The 19,984-nt window shown below is 40.0% G+C and overlaps 1 pseudogene; it reads right to left on the bottom strand.

The window, feature by feature from the left end:
• Positions 1-5,187: 5,187 nt before the first annotated feature.
• On the bottom strand, positions 5,188-19,522 carry LOC111545289 (annotated as a pseudogene).
• Positions 19,523-19,984: the final 462 nt, after the last annotated feature.

Genomic DNA, 19,984 nt, shown 5'->3' on the forward strand with positions numbered 1-19,984 from the left:
ATGGTGGGCAGGGGAAAGGAACATGAAATACTCCCTAAGACTGAAGTAGAGTTCATGGGGATGGCATGCGGGGAGCTGGAGATCCAGACAACTGCAAAAAACATTGTACAAGAGGGCAAAGAGCTTGGACTTGATTTTAGAGACAATAGGAAGCCAAATGAAGTTTTTAAGTAGTTATGGTCTGAGTTGTTCTTTTAGCTGGAGTAATTTCGCAGCTTCCTGGAGAAGCAGCTGGTATGAGGGGGTCTGTGGCAGGACAGCTGGGCAGAGGAACCCTGAAGCATCCAGGAGGGGGCAGTCAGGCTGGAGCAGGCAGTGGCACCAGCACTGGGGAAGAAAGACCAGAAAATAAATACATTGAAGATTTGATGCCTGACTGAATGCAGGGATAAGGAAGACCTTGGTAAATTATGCAGATCACCACTTCAAAAAATGATGATAAAAACCAAGGACTGGAAGTCAAATACCTCAGCTCCAACTCTAGCACAGCAATGAACTGACTGTTTGACACCAAGTCACTTTACCTCTCTGAGTTTATTTATCAAAGGAATGGGTTAGCTGGAAAAATCAAAATGTTCCTTCCAGATTGGAAATCCTATTATTTTAAGCCTTTTTCCCTTCATGATACTTAGTTCTAAAACCAGTGAGATGTGGAACCCCTGCTATTTTTCTCTAAAGTAAACTTTATATATATATATATATATATACACACACACACACACACACACACACACATCTCACATTGTCTTGAAGACACTAAGGGTCTAACATTTATTGAAAATGTTATGAGACAAATGATGAAGGCAATGACTTGCCTATGGAATCTGACCTTGATAAAAGAGTGCATCGTAAACAGGCTTAGGGAGAGGAGATGAGGGGAGTTCAGAGATAAGTCAGGAAATATTAATTGGGCAAGACTGTTAAAAATTGAAAACAGTGTTTCTCGGTTGCTGTATTTGTGAGAAGCTTGTGGGTTACAGAAATATTGAACTCCAATTCTTGAACCAAACAGGTAATGAAACTAATTGGTTTTTACGATATTTGGTCATGCATATCTTCCTCACCATTGAGAGAACTTCTAAAAGGTTCTAGTTCTTTCTAGTGCATAGTTTATAAAAATCTTTAAATACAGGCTTCATGATCTGAGGTGAGTTCCACAGTACAGTACGGTAAAAATGGCCACAAGCTGCACATTTAATGGCAATGATTAGCAATTAAAAAATGTAGCCCCTTCTCTTCATCACGTTGCCGGCTGATCTCCTGATGAATGTTTTATGTTAATATGTGAATGTCCTTTTTGGTCTGCCTCATTTTAATGAAGCAGCTTGAAAATTTTTCATCCCACATTTCAAATATTTTGTTCCAAGGATACTGAATAATGAACTGTGCTCCTCAGCATCTTAAATAATAAATCCATTTATTCATGAGGCAATTAATTTTGTAAACTTCATGTAATTTAGGTTTTTCTGATTTAATGTGAGGTTTTTCCAAGAAAGAGGAAGGATAGAGAGTAAATGGAATCTGGCCTTTTGCTTTTTATTTTCCTAAGTGCACTGTTAAGCCCAAATACGTCTGTCACACAGACTCTTAAAATAACAAAATAAAACTGACAAATTGAATGTTTCACCCACAGGCCTTTAGGCTTCAGGCTTTAATATCCTTATAACCAACAATGGCCTTATGTCAGTGATCGAAGACAAATAGGTAATGACTTTTGGAGAAATAGCGTTTTACCTTCAGTGTGCAAGAACACATTCTAAAGCTACGATACGGCCTTCAGGGATGTTAGGGAGAAAGAGGCAAAAATTTGGAGCACAACTCCTGTGGCTCTGGGGAAAGGCAGAGAGAGAGAAAGCCTGTAATTACCACTAATAGTCACTGGGGCTCTGTCATGGGCATACTTTTGACTTGAGCTGGAGTTTGTTTAGGGATAGGTAAGAGGAGCTATGTTATGCAGTTGGGGATGGGATAATGGTAGCTGGCAAAAGTGAGGGAAGGGAGGAGATTATTTACATCCATTCATTCCTTCAATAAATGTTTGTTGAACCTAGTATTTTCTAGGCATTGCTGGGGATAGAGCACTAAACAATATAGACAAAAACCTTTGCCTTCAAGGAGCTTATATTTTAGTGAGAAGCTAGGCAATAAAGAAACAAGCAAAAGTTACAGTGTGCCAGAATGTGAAAAGTGTTTATGGAGAAGAATAAAGCTGGAGAATGGGATACAGTGTGCTGGTGGGCATAAAAGCACTATTTTAAACAGCAGTGGAGGAGGTCTCCCTGATAAGATAATATTTAAGAAGAGAAGGTGAGAGAGAGAGCCAGCCGTCGAGGAAGAGGGCACGTGCAAGGAAAAAGGCCTCCTAAGTAAGACAAAACACAGCAAGTACAAAGAAAGGCCCGGAGACAGGAGTGCACTGGCTTGTTCAAGGAACCAGATGGTTAGAGAGAGCGACCCTCGGGAAACAGCAGGAGAGTTGTGTGCGGGATGTAAGAACGGTCCAGGGTGCGACATAGGGCCTTGTAGTTTCCCACTCTGCCTAAGACGGAAGCCGCTGCAGAGTGCTGAGTTGAAGGGTTAAGGTGCTCTGACGTGGAGTTCCAGATAATCACTCTGGTTGCTATGTGGAGAGTAAACTATAGGTGAAGGCAGGGGCGAGGGCAAGGGTGAAGCAGGCGTGCGGATCAGTGGAATTTTCAGTAATCCAGATGAGAGATGATGGTGGCTTGAACCCGGGCGACAGCAGTGGCAGTGAAGCGTGGTTGGATCCCGCGTATCTTTTGAAGGGAGGACCCACAGGACTTACTGATATGGATATGTTTGACAAGATAGAGGAGTCATAAGTGAAAAAAGTAATTCTGTGAGCAGCTAGAAGGATGACGTTGCAAGATTGAGGAGGCTGGGGGAAGTGTGAAGGAAAAGGTTAGGAGTTTCTGGACATGTTGAATACAAAATGACTTCAAAGCATGGAGGAAAAACTAACAAAACCTGAGCCCCCTCAGTTTTAATGTGTATTGTTTAGGAATACAGATAGGTGGGATAAAATGGCAGGGAATGATAAACACAAAATATAAGGTAGTGGCTTTATCACTTTGAGAAGAAAAGACAGAGTGATGGGGTAGAGAAGGAACACACAGGTTAATGCAGTGAAATTGGTGATGTTCCAAGTTTTAAGTGGAGTAGAAGCTTCATTGGTGTTCATTTTATTATTATGCTTCATCGTTCACAGATATCCTCTTGCATTAATCAAATGTTACATGGTAAGAATTTAAGAAGGGAATGAGAGCAGTTAAAAACATGGAGTGTGGACAGCTATTTTGAGGGGTGTTTCTGTGAAAGAAAGTAGATTTTTTTTTTAAGATGGAGTCTCACTGTGTTGCCCAGGCTGGTGTACAGTGGTGCAACTTTGGCTCACTACAGCCTCTGTCTCCCAAGTTCAAGTGATTCTCCTGCCTCAGCCTCCTGAGTAGCTGGGATTACAGATGTCCATCACCACACCTGGCTAATTTTTGTATTTTTAGTAGAGACGGCGTTTCATCATATTGGCCAGGCTGGTCTCGAACTCCTGACCTTGTGATCTGCCCGCCTCGGCCTCCCAAAGTGCTGGGATTACAGGCATGAGCCACCGCACCTGGCAGGGAAGTAGAAATATTGAGTTGAAGTGGGGTCGAGAAAGGGTATTTTAAAATCGGAACAAATGAGAGGATGTGCATCTGCGGATGGGAATGACCCGGTAGTGAAGGTGACATTGATGGCACAGGAAGGAAAGTGTTTTCTTGCTACAGAAACATCACTGAGTAGGAGAGAGGGTGTAGGGGTTTGTTTCTGTTCTCTTCTTGCTCATTTGAAGGAGTTCCCTTTCTATTCTAGACACCATTACTGGGTTTAGAAATTGAAAATACCTTCTCCCACGGCCACCGTCCTTAGCATCCTCCATTAAACAGAAATTCTTATTTGGGATGTTATCAATTTATTTCATATTTTGTTCAAGGTGTGGTTTCTGAATTTTGTTTAAATAAGTTTCTCCCTGCTCCTAAGTCATGGGGGTGGTCTTTCATATTTTATTATATCAACATTATAGCTTTACTTTTCAATTTTAGGCCTTTAATTCTTCTAGCGTCTCCCCTTATTTGTAGCATTAGGCAGTGATCCAACTTCAAATTCTCAAAATGGTAAACCAGTTTTTCCAATACAGTCTACCAAACAATCTACCTTTTCCCTAGTGGTTTATGGAAAAACAATTGCTTGCAAGGTTGGTTTTTTTTTTTTTTTTCCCTGAGTATTTGTGTTCTCCAAATTTCCTTTTTACTCTTGGTATGTTTTGACTCCTGCTATTTTCTTATTACAGATTATACTTCAGCATCTGGCGAGCCTCCCTGTGCGTTCGTATGTTTTAAAATGGTCACACTAAAAAGCTGATCCAGGTGGGGTGGTTTGCCCATTTGCAGGCACATTGTAGCATGGGCTGGGAGGTGGGGAGTCTGTTTCCTTAGGGAACTCTCAATCTCAGTATCTTAATTTTTTCATTTAAGAGAAGACTCTTCTAATATCTCGTCTGAAAGATACCCATTTAGCTCCATGCTGTTAGAAAGGGTGAGGAAAGCCTTGGGGTAAGGGATCGTGTTGAGGGAGATTTTCAAAGTAGGATATACAGATTGTTTGCTTGAACCACCTGTGTTCATTGGTATAGCCCTGGCTTACACCATGCCTGGGTGTTTCTAATCCAAGAGACTCTGTTTGATACTATGGGAGAATAACATCCAGTCTTCTGTCTGAGTTCAGATAGGGGCAGTAGTTTGGCTAACGGGGCTTGAGTGAAATATCTGTGGTTCTAGATTTTTGCTGAAACACATGTGCCCAGTCTTTTTTAGGCAAAGACTTCTAGGCATACTCCGAGCCTCTGATTCCCGAGACTCCAGAGCCCACGTGACATCAGTCCTGTGGCTTCCTGGCTCGGACCTCTGCTGGCTGGGATTCAGCTTCATCACATGACCATGAGAAAGGCATTTACCATTCCCTTGTCTATTTCCCGGATTCCAGAATTGTGATGCACTTGCTGCTGCTTCTTTTCTGTCTTTTGTGCGGCTGGAGACTTTCTACTCCCTCCTGTTCCTCTTTCTTGGGAGAAGGTGCCATTTCTTCTCTCCTCGAAGACTAGGCATCTGGCATGGAGTACCACCAGCCTCTTCAGCTGAGCACCCTGAGCGACTTGATGTTTACATGATGTTCCACCTGATAAGAGGAACTAAATTCACCTGTTGATGAAGAAAAACAGAACAAAACCCCTAGTGCCCAGAAACTTACCATGATAGGGCTCCCCACTCCCTTCCACTCTGCCTCTTCTCTCCATCTCTTTCCCAGTCCCTCAAAGGTCTTTTTTGTTTGATGCAAACTGAGGCAACTCCTCTTTGAATTGAGCCTTGGTGAAGGTGGCAAATGTTATTATGTCCAAATGACCTTTTCTTAAAGAGGACACAAACCCCTGGATGTTCTAAAATAGAGAAACCAGGGAGTCCAGCCACGCAGCGCCACGCTGTGTGACATGCTGTTGTGCAGAACTCCAACAGACCTGCCGGCAAATGCAGCTGGTTAGAAAACAAAAGGGCTTTGTCTCTCTTGTGTGCAATTGCACCCAGCATCCTGGCCAGGAAACAGGTGGCTGTATGTTCAGTGCTTTCTTTTGAGAAAGGAGAAACAAGATATTTAGATCTCTGCTGAGAGGCAGCTGTTCTCCTCTGGCTTTGTGCTAAGACTTCAGCAACGTTCTTCCTAGGACTATACGATGCTTTCCAGGTTTGTATCATTTTTCTTCCAAAGAGCTTCAAAACATGTGCAAACACAGATTTCCACCCCATCCCCACCCCCAGTTCGTAAATGTAGAACCAGAGAGACATCGAAATTAAGCAACACGCCCACTCTAGCACCACGAGTCAGAGACAGGACCCGGAACAGAGTGTAAGTCATTTGTCTTTGTTGACTATTACAGATACCCTCGTTCTGCTGGGATGATAGTATAAGTGAGCAGATAATTTTCAAGATGTTTTCACTGTCGGTTGGAATTGTCAATGTTTGTTTATTAAAATTTTTGACTCAAGGCCATGATGATGATTTCCAGGGTATTTTTTTAATTAAAAAATTTAAAAACATAAACAAGGCACTGAGCACTTCATTGGCAAAACTGAACCTGAGCAAGCTCAGAAACCAGTTGGAGTATCAGCCGGGTGCAGTGGCTTACACCTGTAATCCCAGCACTCTGGGAGGCCGAGGCGTGTGGATCACGATGTCAGGAGTTCGAGACCAGCCTGGCCAATATGGTGAAACCCTGTCTCTACTAACGAATACAAAAATTAGCCAGGCATGGTAGTGCGTGTCTGCAGTCCCAGCTACTTGGGAGGGTGAGGCAGAAGAATCACTTGAACCCGGGAGGTGGAGGTTGCAGTGAGCTGAGATCATGCCACTGCACTCCAGCCTGGGTGACAGAGACTCCATCTCAAAAAAGAAAAAAAAAGTTGGAGTATAATCTGTCATAAAGTGGCAATTTGGATGATGAATTAATAATGAACTAATAATATTGAAGTCCTTGGATGGAAATGAGATCCATTGCAGGTGTGCAGAGAAGGCTGGGCAGGTGAATTAATCTATGATCTATGATCTTACACAGAATTCTGGATAGTAAATTTGATTCCTATGGTTCCAACAAAACGAAACACCTAACCACTATATCAAAGATGCCTTAAAAATGTGACAGATGCAGTACAGTCATTGTAGATTGCCCCCAGATGATCATATTTTGCAAAAGGAGAGATGCAAGCACAGAACACTCACAGCTGGGACAGTCACTGCCTAATGAGGACCCATAGTATTGATGATGATACATTCCAATCTCATGGCTCCTATTTCTGGTTTTTCTAAACCACTGTTTATTAGGTTAGGTTTTTATTCCCCTGGCCAAAGATATCCTATGAAGCTGTGATGCTGAAACGACTGTCTTTCTCTGGATCCACAAATACCAAGAGAAAATGGGAGCTGATATAATTACTGACATGTGATAGACTGGACTATTAGTCACAACAACATTCCCCACCCCTGTAGCGTTGCCATATGTTCACAATCTTAGCCCCATAAAGGGTGGAGTGTGTATTTCTCCATCCCTTGGCTTTGGGCTCAACCATGTCGTTGGCTTTGATCAATGGAATATTTAGGCTGACTCTTTCTCTCTCTGCCACTGTCATGGGGAGAGGATGCACAGATAGCTCAGTGGACCCAGGATATTGAGACGCACGTGGTAAAGGGGTGTCCCAGCCAATCCTAGATGTGCCCAAGAAACACATGGTTATTTTTATATGCCACTGAGCTTTGGAGGCTGTGTGTCTCATAGAACTATTGTGGCTATAAATGACAGATACATTAACATTTTATTTGCCAAAGAAGAACAACAAAGGACAGAAAACCTTACTGTTGCTGTCATTTCATAACAGACAGGACATTTTGTTACTAAAAAACAGAATGAACATAATGTAGAATAAAAGTCACTCCTTTAAATTGAAATAGTTAACTATGAAAAATATGTCACTGAATTCTCATTTCCCTCCCTTTTCAATGGGAACCTAGGAAAAGTTGGTCATTGGTTTGTAGCTGTCTGGGGAATAACTCTAAGGAATCTTCTCCACATAGGAGAAGAATCTAGGTACAGGTCAATGATCTCTCTGGTCTCCCTAGCCACAGATGAATCAACGTGCCTGCAGATTTATTCTCTTGTGTCGCAGGATACTATTTTGGTGTTGTGTGTGTGTGTGTGTATATATATATATGTGTATATATATATATATATATATATTTTTTTTTTTGAGACGGAGTTTCACTCTTGGTGCCCAGGCTGGAGTGCAATGGTGCGATCTCGGCTTACTGCAACCTCCGCCTCTGGGTTCAAACGATTCTCCTGCCCCAGCCTCCCGAGTAGCTGGGATTACAGGTATGCGCCACCACACCCAGCTAATTTTGTATTTTTAGTAGAGATGGGATTTCTCTGTGTTGGTCGAGCTGGTCTCAAACTCCTGACCTCAGGTGATCTGCCCACCTCTGCCTCCCAAAGTGCTGGGATTATAGGCGTGAGCCACCGTACCCAGTCAGTGTTGCATATCTTTAATAAAAATCTTCTTTCTTTAACTCTTCAAGAGGCAAGCAACACCCCTTGCGTTTAAAGTATGCTCTTTCTGAGAGGCCAAGGTGGCTGAAATAGCCTGGCAGAGGTCATGGGGCTGGGGGGATGTGTCTCACAATGGAGCAAATCCTTTCCTTGCTTCGTCTGGTGATTCTGAGAGCAGATGCCCGTGGTGCCTCCGACCATGGGTCCTTGACGAAAGCCGCATGGTTAGCATGGCTGAGACAGGGTGAGGTTGGATTTGTTTTCTCCACGGGACTTTGTTTTCTTATTTTTAGCACCACTGCTCATAAAGAAAGCGAAGAGATTGCATATCGAATTGTGGATTGCAAATTATAAATTGCAGCCCAAGCAAAGGAATTGGACTCATCCTCTTGTTACAAAGCATGAAAGTGGCTGTTCACACAGGAAATTATAGTCTAGGGACAATAAAAACAAAGGACATTCAAGTGGATGACCTTCCTCAGGCTGTGGAAAGCTAATTGAGATCTTTAGGCTAGAGCAAACCCCAAATCTGTGGGTTTCCACCAGTTCTGCTGTTCATAGCCTATAACTTTGGCCAGGTTTGAGTGAATTATCAATTCCATGGCAGATCGAGCAGTGATTAGGTGTGGCTATGGTGGGCTCTGCATTGCAAAGTTCTCAGACTTTTTGTTTTCGAAATTTAAAAAAATTGCACAACTATATATAACTATATAAATGAACGAATGTAAAAATGACGAAAACTGAATGAGATCTGTAGTCTTGTTATCAATACTGTACCAACATCAGTTTCCTGGTTTTTACATTATCTTAGGGTTGCCAGGTTCAGCAAATAAAAATACAGCACACCTAGTTAAATTTAGCTTTAAATACAACAACAAGTAATATCAGGACACATTTCTACTAAATAGTTATTTGTTATCTGAAATTCAGATTTAACTGTATATCTTATATTTTATCTGGCAATCCTAATTATACTACGGTTATTTGCAATGTCACTATTAGGGAAAGTTGGATGAAGAAGGCATGAGACTCCATGTACTATTTTTGCAACTTCCTATAGGTGTATAATTATTTCAAAATAAAAAGTTCTAAAACATCATATCCTCCTGTATTCATCCCACATATAAAAATATATGCATCCTCAGATAATCTGGAAATGAAATGGACTGTCTGCCTTGCTGGTTTATATGTTATTTATTGAGCTACAATGGGTTTGAAGAGGTTGGGTACTCGTCTCTTAGCTGTGGAATAAAACAGTGAAGACAATCGGCAAAGATAAATTGTGTGTGGCAAGCTTCTCTTCCCATCCTGTTAAAGTCTCGAATACACCTCCTCTGCTGGCAGTTGGGCAGCAAATAGCATTTTCACTCTGATGTGTTGTAAGTGAGCTCTCTTTGATGTCCTGCATCTCAAGTGACAAACTGTCATGGCTCCCAAAGTGATTTGGCTGAACTTCCTGGCCAAAGACTAGGCTAAACTGAAATTAGCAGCTCAATTTCTTTTTTCTTTCTTTTTTTTATTATTATACTTTTAAGTTCTAGGGTACATGTGCACAACGTGCAGGTTTGTTACATATGTATACATGTGCCATGTTGGTGTGCTGCACCCATTAACTAGTCATTTACATTAGGTATATCTCCTAATGCTATCCCTCCCCCGGTCCCCTCCGCACAATAAGCCCCGGTGTGTGATGTTCCCCTTCCTGTGTCCAAGTGATCTCATTTTTCAATTCCCACCTAGGAGTGAGAACATGTGGTGTTTGGTTTTCTGTTCTTGGCGATAGTTTGCTGAGAATGCTGGTTTCCAGCTGCATCCATGTCCCTACAAAGGACATAAACTCATCCTTTTTTATGGCTAGCAGCTCAATTTCTATTTCTTTTTCTAGAAGAATGGCCTTCAGGACTACTAAATACGTTAGGATGTACTGAGCATCAATATGATTGGATTCCTGAATTCAAAGGGCCCAATGCCAAGGTGACATTCACAGGAAATGTACACTCTTCACCTGCTTCGGTAGCGGACCCTGTGTTCTTGGTGTTCTTTTAGGCCAATGAGGTCTGAGGTTCCCTCTTGCCCCTCTGATGTGATACCAAGACAAAGAACCTGGGTTCTTGGCTCCTTTATCATGGAACCATTTGCTAGTCATGGCAGTCTAAATGCTAGCACTCAAAATGTAGGTGGAAAAATGAGTCAGGTTTGGAAAAAGAGGACCGAACCTCCTTGCCCAAAGCAGCGCTATTTGAATTCCCCACTCCACATTTTCCTGTCCTAGTATTCAGAGATGATATTCAAATATTCAGCGACATGACTATCTAATGCCTGATACACCTATGATATTTCTTTTGCGTATTTTTAATCTGTATTCTCTGTGATTACCTCTTTGTAGGGCAATTTTCTAGTATTTTTACAGAGAGAATAGAAAGATAGTCTAGTCTTTCCTGTGGCAAGTCTAATTTTAAAGTTTTAAAGTTGTATTAATAGTTTAGAAAATGTTCTTTCAGATTCACAGCTCATTCTTGGCAATGTTTTGCAAATTTTTTAGAATTATTAAAATGTTTTTTAGAATTATATAGAATTTTTTTCATATATGACAGTAAGATTTCAGAGACTTTCCGTTTTCTTTTTCAATGACTTCTTAAATGATCTGAATTTGGTGACACTCAACTGACCAGGTATCAAAGTATCTATGTCAAGATATGGGTGAGTTGCCCCAGAGGCCTTAGTTGTATCCCAGGGAATGAACCACACCAGAAAAGGTTTAGCAGGAAAATTTACCTATACCAGAAAGTGATTGCAAAGAACATAAATATATTCTACCCAAAGCAAATTGGATATATTCCCAGTTTAACTTTTTTATAATGTTTGCCAAATGTATGTGAACATGATTATCATTTTTATTTGTACTTTGAGTCTTATTGAGACTAAAGCTATCTTCATTGGCTTTTGGCCTTTTTCTTTTCTTTTCTTTTTTTGTGAATTGCCATTTTAGATTTTTCTTTTTTCTTTTTTTTGAGATGGAGTCTTGCTCTGTCACCCAGGCTGGAGTGCAGGGGCATGATCTCAGCTTACTGCAGCCTCCATCTCTGGGGTTCAAGCGATTCTCCTGCCTCGGCCTCCTGAGTAGCTGGAATTACAGGCATGCACCACCACCATGCCCAGCTGATTCTTGTACTTTTAGTAGAGATGGGGTTTCATCATGCTGGCCAGGGTGGTCTTGAACTCCTGATCTCAAGTAATCTCTTCACGTTGGCCTCCCAAAGTGCTGTGATTACAGGTGTGAGCCACCACACTCGGCTGCCATTTTAGATCTTTTGTCCATTTTTCTCTTTACATTTTACCTTTTTTCTATTAATTTGTATGACTTTAAAAATATATGTCTAAGATAGTAGACTTCATGTTTTGTATGTGTCACAGATTTTTTTCTGTGAATTAACCTTGTTTAAGATGCTCTTTGCTGTATAGGAAGTTTAAATTTTTATAATTAAATCTACAACTCTTGTCTTTTACAAGCTCTATTTTTAATCTTATGTTTAGTAAATCCTTTTTTATTGCAAGACCTAACAATATTGACCAAATAATAGTGGTAATAATGGGAGTAATAGCAATAATTACAACTGTTATATCTATTGATTTAGCACACGGTATTTGCCAGAGACCTCACCAGACATTGAAATTATGGAATTCTATTTCATTCAATTATTAGTCCAGCAACCTGGGTGACCTTATCTTGCAAATGAGGAAATTGAGGCTCAGCGAGGTTTATTAGTTTAACCTTGCCCAAGGTCACTGTTATCTGCTTGACTTGGCAGGACTGAGGGACAGGTGCTGAGTCCAGAGGGCGGGCGAGACAGGTGGGCTGGAAAGCCAACTGGGATGGGAGGGCATACGTAGCTCCTTTCCCTGTGGTAGTAGAAATTCCTAGTCATTACTCTGGAGAAGAAGTGCATTTTATTGACTAATCTTCCAAACAAGCTTTAGGCTCATTTTGTCAATTTCAAGTGAAAAATCCTTTTGGAAATTTGACATTAAAAATAAAATCTTCACACCCAAGATCATGCAATGTCTCATTTATTTAGGTTTTCGCTCACACTCTAAAGTAATACTTTATAGTTTTTTAAATACGATCTGGCACATCTCATAAAGAGAGAATATTATGAATGGGATCTTTTTAAAAAAATTATATTTCTAATTGGTTATTTCTAATACGTTGTAAAACTTCTGATTTTTACATGTAGACCTATCTGACCACCTTACTTGATTCTCTTCTTTGTTCTAAGACAATTTTCCAGTTGATCATCTTGTAGTTCTTTGGTAGACTGACCCAGGTTTATAACATTTATATTATCTTGCCACTTATTTTGATAGGAAGTGTAATTTATTTATTGTGTATAGAATTGATCTGGTTTTCTGGCTTGCTAGTTAGCAGCAAAAACATTTAAAAGTTAACATTAAACAGTCAGTGTCAGCCATGCACGGTGACTCACACCTGAAATTCCAGCACTTTGAGGGGCCTACGTGGGTGGATCACTTGAGGTCAGGAGTGCGAGACCAGCCTGGCAAATGTGGTGAAACCCCATCTCTCTCTACTAAAAATACAAAAATTAGCCAGGCGTGCTGGCTGGCTCCTGTAATCCCAGCTACTTGGGAGGCTGAGGCAGGAGAATCGCTTGAACCCGGGAGGTGGAGGTTGCAGTGAGCCGAGCTCGTGCCATTGCACTCCAGCCTGGGCAACAGAGTAAGACTGTGTCTCAAAAACAAACAAACAAACAACAACAAGAACTAAACAGTCAGTGTCATTTATTCCAGTCTAACAATTGAAGTAGTCTCTTTAGTGTGTTCTCAGTCTCTCCAGGGAAAGAAACAAAAAATAAAAGCACAGTTGTTTTGGAGAGCTGGCCGGTTCCCTTTTAATTTCACCAAGATAGGGTCAGGGTATATGAGGAAAATTGCCCTGTCTTAGTGGTGGTGATGAGAAGGAGGATTTAGATGGGTGTAATGCTCTTATTCTGTCTTCTCTGTGGTGACATCTTTACTCTGATGGATTTCAGTACTGTAGTTTCTGGATGCTGAATTTACAGCTAATTTTTTTTTTTTCACTTTATTAATGCTTCTGGATGCAGTGGTCATACTCACCCCTCCCCACAGGCCCCAGTCCCTCTGCCCCTGACCTCTCAACGTGCAATTCCCTCAGTTCTTGCTGGCTGCACCCCTGAGTCTCAGGCTCATTCTCTGCCTGACCCTCTGGCTTGATAGTCCCTCCCAGCCTCTGCTCTCAGGTCTCAGGTTCCCAGCCTCTGAATCCAGTGTCCTACAGGATAGGAGTTGATGGTGGCCTGTGACAACTAACTGTCAATGCCTCACTCTGCATGTATCTCCAATTCACTTTAATGTGTTTTAATCCGTTATGGTTTTGGGTAATGATATGGTTTGGATCTGTGTCCTTATTTATATCTCATGTTCAATTATAATCCCCAATATTGGAGGCGGGGTCTGGTGGGAAGTGATTCGATCATGGGAGCAGATTTCTCTTGAATGGTTTAGTACCATCCTCTTGGTACTAGCCTCATGACAGCGAGTTCTCGCGAGATCTGGTTGTTTAAAAGTGTGTGGCGCCTCCCCTTCTCCTTTCTCTTGCTCCTGCTTTAGCCATATAACATGCCTGCACCCCCTTCACCTTCTGCCATGATTGTAGGTTTCCTGAAGCCTCCCCAGAAGCTGAACAGACGGTGGCTCCAGGCTTTCTATAAAGCCTGTAGAACCATGAGCCAATTAAACCTCTCTTCTTTATAAATTACCCAGTCTCAGGCATTTCTTTATAGCAATGTGAGAATGGCCTCATACTGGTAACCTATGACTTGGATTCCGCCTAGAGCCCCAGATGGGAAACAGGAGACATAAGACCTCTCTGTCCTCAATTTTATCCTCATTTATCTTATATATCTGTCTCTTTTCTTGCTTAAAAGGGAAAATTGGGACCACATTTGCCAGCTTCGCTTTCTTGCATCCCTTTCTTCTGAAGCCCCCGAAAAAGAAAAAATTCCTTTGAAACCTACCTTTCACCATTTTTTTTCCATCATGACTTTGCAGTCATAGAAAGACTTTGGTATCTTTTCTGCTCCCCTCCAAAATTAATCTTATTTGCAAATAAAATATTACTGCATTTTTTCTTTTTGTGAAATCAAATTATAATCTCTATCCCTATCTGCCCCTCAACAATTAGGGTAAAGATCATGTATTAAATGATTCTGAAGACATTACTTTAGTTACAAGGTTATTAAAATAATTGCAGATAATTTTGTTTCTGTCTTGATTTTTCTTATCTCAGTGGCACCTAGAGGCTCTGGCCGGGGCCTCTAGGACAATGTTGAATAGTAGGACTGATAGAGGTAGCTGCCTTATCCTGACTTTCATGAAGTTACTTTAAATGTCACCACCAAGTTATGATGTTTTCTGGCAATTATCCTTAAGTTAAGGAAAATGCCTTCTATTTTTAGTTTACTAAGAGTTTTCTTTTTTAAAGATTAAGCATTAAACGTTAGTGCTTTTTTTTTTTACTTCTATTGGTATTGCATAATTTTTCTACCAGGTTAATATACCCAGGTAAGTAAAACACTATTCTGCTCAGGTAAATAAATCGCTATTTCTAGCTATTCTAATCATTTGAATTGAATTTCTCTGGTGGCAAACAATGACTAATAGGCATTTAATAGCAATAAAAGAGGAGTGTGTTGAAAATATAGTGGGGATATTTTGAAGAAACAAAGAGCTGAACAAATGGAAGCTCAAGGAGAACCAAGACTGCTTGAAGGAGCCGAGCAGCAGAAACTAGCAGATCGCATTGCTCCTACGACACCATCATATATCATCTACCCCCAATTACCTTTATTACCTTATGATGTTTTCTTCTTCTTTTTTTTTTTTTTTACTTTTAAAATGGTTTTACTTTATGTCCAAATAATGAACAGAATGTTGTACCCATAAATTCTACTTTCCAAAAACAATTAGGAGCTTTTTAAAAGAAAACCACATAATAAACTTTTAAAAGGCACTGGGATTCATCTGCTTCTAGATCATTGCTAGGCTAGAAAAATAAAGTTTGTTCTACCAGGAATCACAGGTTAGAACCGAGTATTCTCTGAAGTGGAAATTCTAGAGTGTAATGCCATTCCAGGCAAAGATTATTCAGTTCTCATCCCCAGCATCCACAACTACCTAGCAGAAGGGTTAAACCAGGTGAAAACAGTCCAGCATAATTAGGCTTCATCAAACAATGTCATTATGCTCTTCTAAGATGCAAATAAACCAAAACAGGAAATTCTAAAATCACAATAATATTTGACGCTGTCATACAAATTGTTAGTTCCTTGTTTTATCCCCTCTTCTATAACATTAATAAAGGGAATATTTTACTGCAAAGAATATTTTATTTTATACATCACTGGCCATGAATTTTTGCCATTCGTTATTATACAAATGCTGCCTACTACCATTATCCATGTGGCATAACCACTTAACATCCACAATTCACTTCTATAGTTATAAGTAGAATTTTCATGTGAAATCTTCACTGATAGATGTACTTATGTAAATCAATGTCCTTTGGAGACTTGGAACTACTAAATTATTGGTTTATTTTTTACATAAGGTCACTTAAATGAAACGTGATTAAAATATATCTTTTCTACATTACTATCTGCAAAACATCAGATAGTAAGATGCAAAACATCTTATGGATGTTAGATTCCAAGTCTCCAAAGGACATTTTCAAAAGTACATCAAGAAATGGTTACCGAGATGTTTAAGAAGCATCTTCATGTCCACATCCGGTTGTAACTGCTGTACTATTTTCTCTTCCAGCTGCTTCCCTTTGCCTGCAAGAAGGACTCAGATAAGATAGATGTTTTGCTTGACTTCTTTGATATCCTAGACTTTCTGTAGCTCTTTATTTTTCTTCAATCTGTTCATTATAAATTTAACTTGGCGTTTCTGTTTGATCTCTTCAACTCTCTTCATTGCATCAATGGTTTTATTCCATAGCTCTCGCTGAATTTGATAGGTTCATTTCTATGTTTTTCAAATTCAAATGAATTATCCACTGTAAGCTCTTTACCAGCTGCTTTCTGGAATGCCTTGGTGCACCTAACTTTGCAAGGATTGTGCTTCTTTTTTAACTTTTTTATGCCGTTTAGATTTACAGAATCTGAACACCTTGCAATCGTTGCGGACGAACATCATGCTGTGGCCAGGGTAGATGGGCCCCAAATAGAAATAATACTTCTTGATACGCGTGTTGAACCTGTGTGGGTCCCCACCAGCCAAACGCCAAGCTTGAGAAGAAGTGACCACCTTATGATGTTTTCAAGAACTAAATTTCAGGCAGAGAGAATCTTATTCGTCTGGTTTAGGTCACATGTCTACTCCATGGTTGAGCAGAAGTAGTTTGGGCTCTTCCAGAATAGGGGAAGAACAATTCCTTAAAGAAAGCAGCATTACAGAAAGAAGTTTAGGGGTTGGTGGTGAGAAAGAAATGTGTTAGGCGGGAAAAACACTGCCATAGTACATGCTAGAGTGGATGTGCTAATTTTTAAAATATTTTTTGCATCTATGTTGTGCATATATATTTGCATCTCAAAGATGGAATTAGTTTATCTTGTGCTTGTTTGAAGTTTTCTATCCCCTTTGGTATATTTTTAACAAAGTTTCATTAACAGAAAAACTTCTTTTCCTAGATTGATTAGTAGAACCTGCCTGATTCTGGTGTGTAAGTACTATTTGTTTGGTTTTAAATATATATTTTTGGCTAATTTATTATTTCTTCCATGAATAATGGTGTACTTGGGTTTCCTTGTCTCTTGAGTAAATTTTGACAATTTATACTTTCATAGAAAATGGTTTATTTCATGTAAATTGTCAAATCTATTGCTATACATTTGTATCCAATATTTTCCTGTATTTTAAGCATTTCTTCCTACTAGTAGTTCAGGCATTTTTTCCATTCTTATCCTGCTTATTTATGTTTTCTCTTTTTTCTGAAACAGCTCTATTTTATTGGACTTTTCAAAGAAACTGCTTGTGCTTTTATCACGTGTTCGTTAATTAAATGTACTCATTTGACTCTTCCATTTCCATTGATTCCTTCCACTTTTTACATGTTATTTTGTTGTTAACTTTCTTGCTTCTTGAGTTGAATGCCAGTGTATACATTTTTATTACGTTTTCTGAAAAGTTCATTATGTGGTTATAAATATTCCTGTGAATGCTGCTTTGGCTGCTCCTCATAGGTTTTTCTAAATACAGTTGATCTTTGAACAATGCAAGGATTAGGGGAACTGACCCCTGCACAGTTGAAAATTCACATATAACTTTTTACTTCCCCCAAAGAACTAATAGCCTACTGTTGGCTGGAAGCCTTAGCAATGACATAAATAGTCATCAACACATATTTTGTATGTCATTTGTATTCTAAACTGTATTCTTAAGATAAAGTGAGCTAGAGAAAAGAAAATGTTATTAAGAAAACTATAAAGAAAATATATTTCCTATTTATTAAGTGGAAGTGGATCATCATAAAATTCTTCATCCTTGTCCTCATGTTGAGTAGGCTGAGGAGGAGGAGGGATTGATCTTGCTGTCTCAAGGCTGGCAGAGACAGAAGAAAATCTGCATGTAAATGAATCTGTGTAGTTCAAACTTACGTGGTTCAAGGGTCAACTGTAGTTCGTAATTTCTCTTTTTATTTCTTATTTAGGCAGTGTTTTAAAATTTCCAAGTAGATTAGTTCCCCCTCTAAGCTTTTCTATTACTGAGCTTCAGTGTCATTGCACAGCAGTAATGACCTGTGTGTTTTCTATTTTTGGATTGTTTGTTTTTTGAGACTGAGTCTCGCTCTGTCACCCAGGTTGGAGTGCAGTGGTGTGATCTCGGCTCACTGCAACCTCTGCCTCCAAAGTTTAGGCGATTCTTCTGCCTTAGTCTCCCCAGTAGCTGGGATTATAGGCATACACCACCACACCCAGCTAATTTTTCTATTTTTAGTAGAGATGGGGTTTCACCATGTTGGCCAGGCTGGTCTTGACCTCCTGACCTCAGGTGATCCACCTGCCTTGACCTCCCAAAGTACTGGAATTACAGGTGTGAGCATATTTTCTTATATTGAGAGAATATCCAAATAACACAAGCAGGGGCAGATAGAACAAATCCCTAGTTATGATTATGACTGAGAGACTTTAAAGAATATTAATGTCTACTATTAAATGTTATTTTGTGTTGTTTGCATATTTTTATCATTATTATTATTATATAAATAATATATACCATTTTTGATATATATACATTTGCTGTACCATTTCACTCTCCCCCCATCCCTGGCCCATTAACTGAAACCTGAAAATCATGCCTCACACACACACACACACACACACGCACGCACTAGTTGATGGTACTTTGGACCATAAGGTGATTGCAGCAATGGCCTGTGGCAGTGTCTGGTATGTCAATGTGGTGTGAAGAGAAGTTGCACATGCAAGAGACACACGATAATGCTCAGATCAAGCACTCAGAGAGAGCTGGGAGTGGTGGTATATTAGTCAAGGTCCACCAGAGAAATAGAACAATAGAATGTTCACACGGAGAGAGATACTTGGATTGAGGAATTGGCTCATGTGATTGTTGGGGCCGGCAAGTTCAAAATGTACAGGGCAGGTTGGAGACCCAGGGAAGAGCCGATGTCACAACTTGAGTTTAAAGGCAATGTAGAGGCAGATTTTCTTCTTCTTAAGCAGATATCAGTCTTTTTAATCTTAATGCCTTCAACTGATTGGACAAGGCCCACTCACATTATGGAGAGTAATTGGTTTGACTCAAAGTCTGCTCATTTAAATGTTAATCTTATAAAAAAAATCTTCACATCATCTACACTGATGTTTGACCAAGTATCTGGGTACCATAGTCTAGTGAAGTTGACATAAAAAATTAATCATCACACCACTTGTTGACTTGGCACCTATATACATTTCCTTAAATCATAATTTTCGAATAAAATAACAAAATCATATTTCAGTCTAACAACTGTCCTGCATACAACGGAAAGTGTACTACCCCATTCCCCAGAAGAGGAAGCAGGTTACTCAGAGATGCTTGCTCTCCTTGATATCCTTGCTCTCCTTGATATCCTCCTTGATATCCTGTCATTAGAGGTATCTGGGAACAACTTCTACCTCTCAGTTTTCCACCTTCCCAGAATCTTGCAGATATTGGGAAAGATGCTGAGTTTAAGTCACATTTTTCTTGGAAATAAAAGACGAAGTCCCCAGGAGCTGATTTCTGAGATTCATAGACTTCACCTGTTTCACAGTTTTGACAAGCATTGACAGCCATTCTCTGACCTTAATGCCTGTGCTGTACATCAAGGCCAGGAAATGAGTGCGGAAATGAGGGGGATCTCAGCCCTCTTCAGCATTAGTTTCTTCTTTTGCCATAATTTTTCTTATTTGTAACTAAGTAATTGATCAGTCAATAAATTCTAGAGTTGGGATGACTCTTATAGTGTACTTCTTCCGTTGTTCTATAAACCATGGTCTATCCTTACTATTTCACTGAGAAGGTTTTATATGAAGGGGTTTTGCTGTCATAAGGATATCTGGGGGAATTCTTAGTCTAACCCAACCCCTCTGGCTCCTGGATCTTCCCTTCATCATTCCCTTAAGTATCAGTCCCCAGGGAAGGAGCTCACACCTTCCTGGGACATCCCAATCCATCCTTGAATGACTCTGAATGATCATTTCTTTATATGGATCAGACATCACTCCAACTGGTCTATAACTTAACCTATTGCAGGCA

Source organism: Piliocolobus tephrosceles, chromosome 1 (genome assembly GCF_002776525.5).
Source record: "Piliocolobus tephrosceles isolate RC106 chromosome 1, ASM277652v3, whole genome shotgun sequence".
In the NCBI taxonomy this organism is placed as follows: domain Eukaryota; kingdom Metazoa; phylum Chordata; class Mammalia; order Primates; family Cercopithecidae; genus Piliocolobus; species Piliocolobus tephrosceles.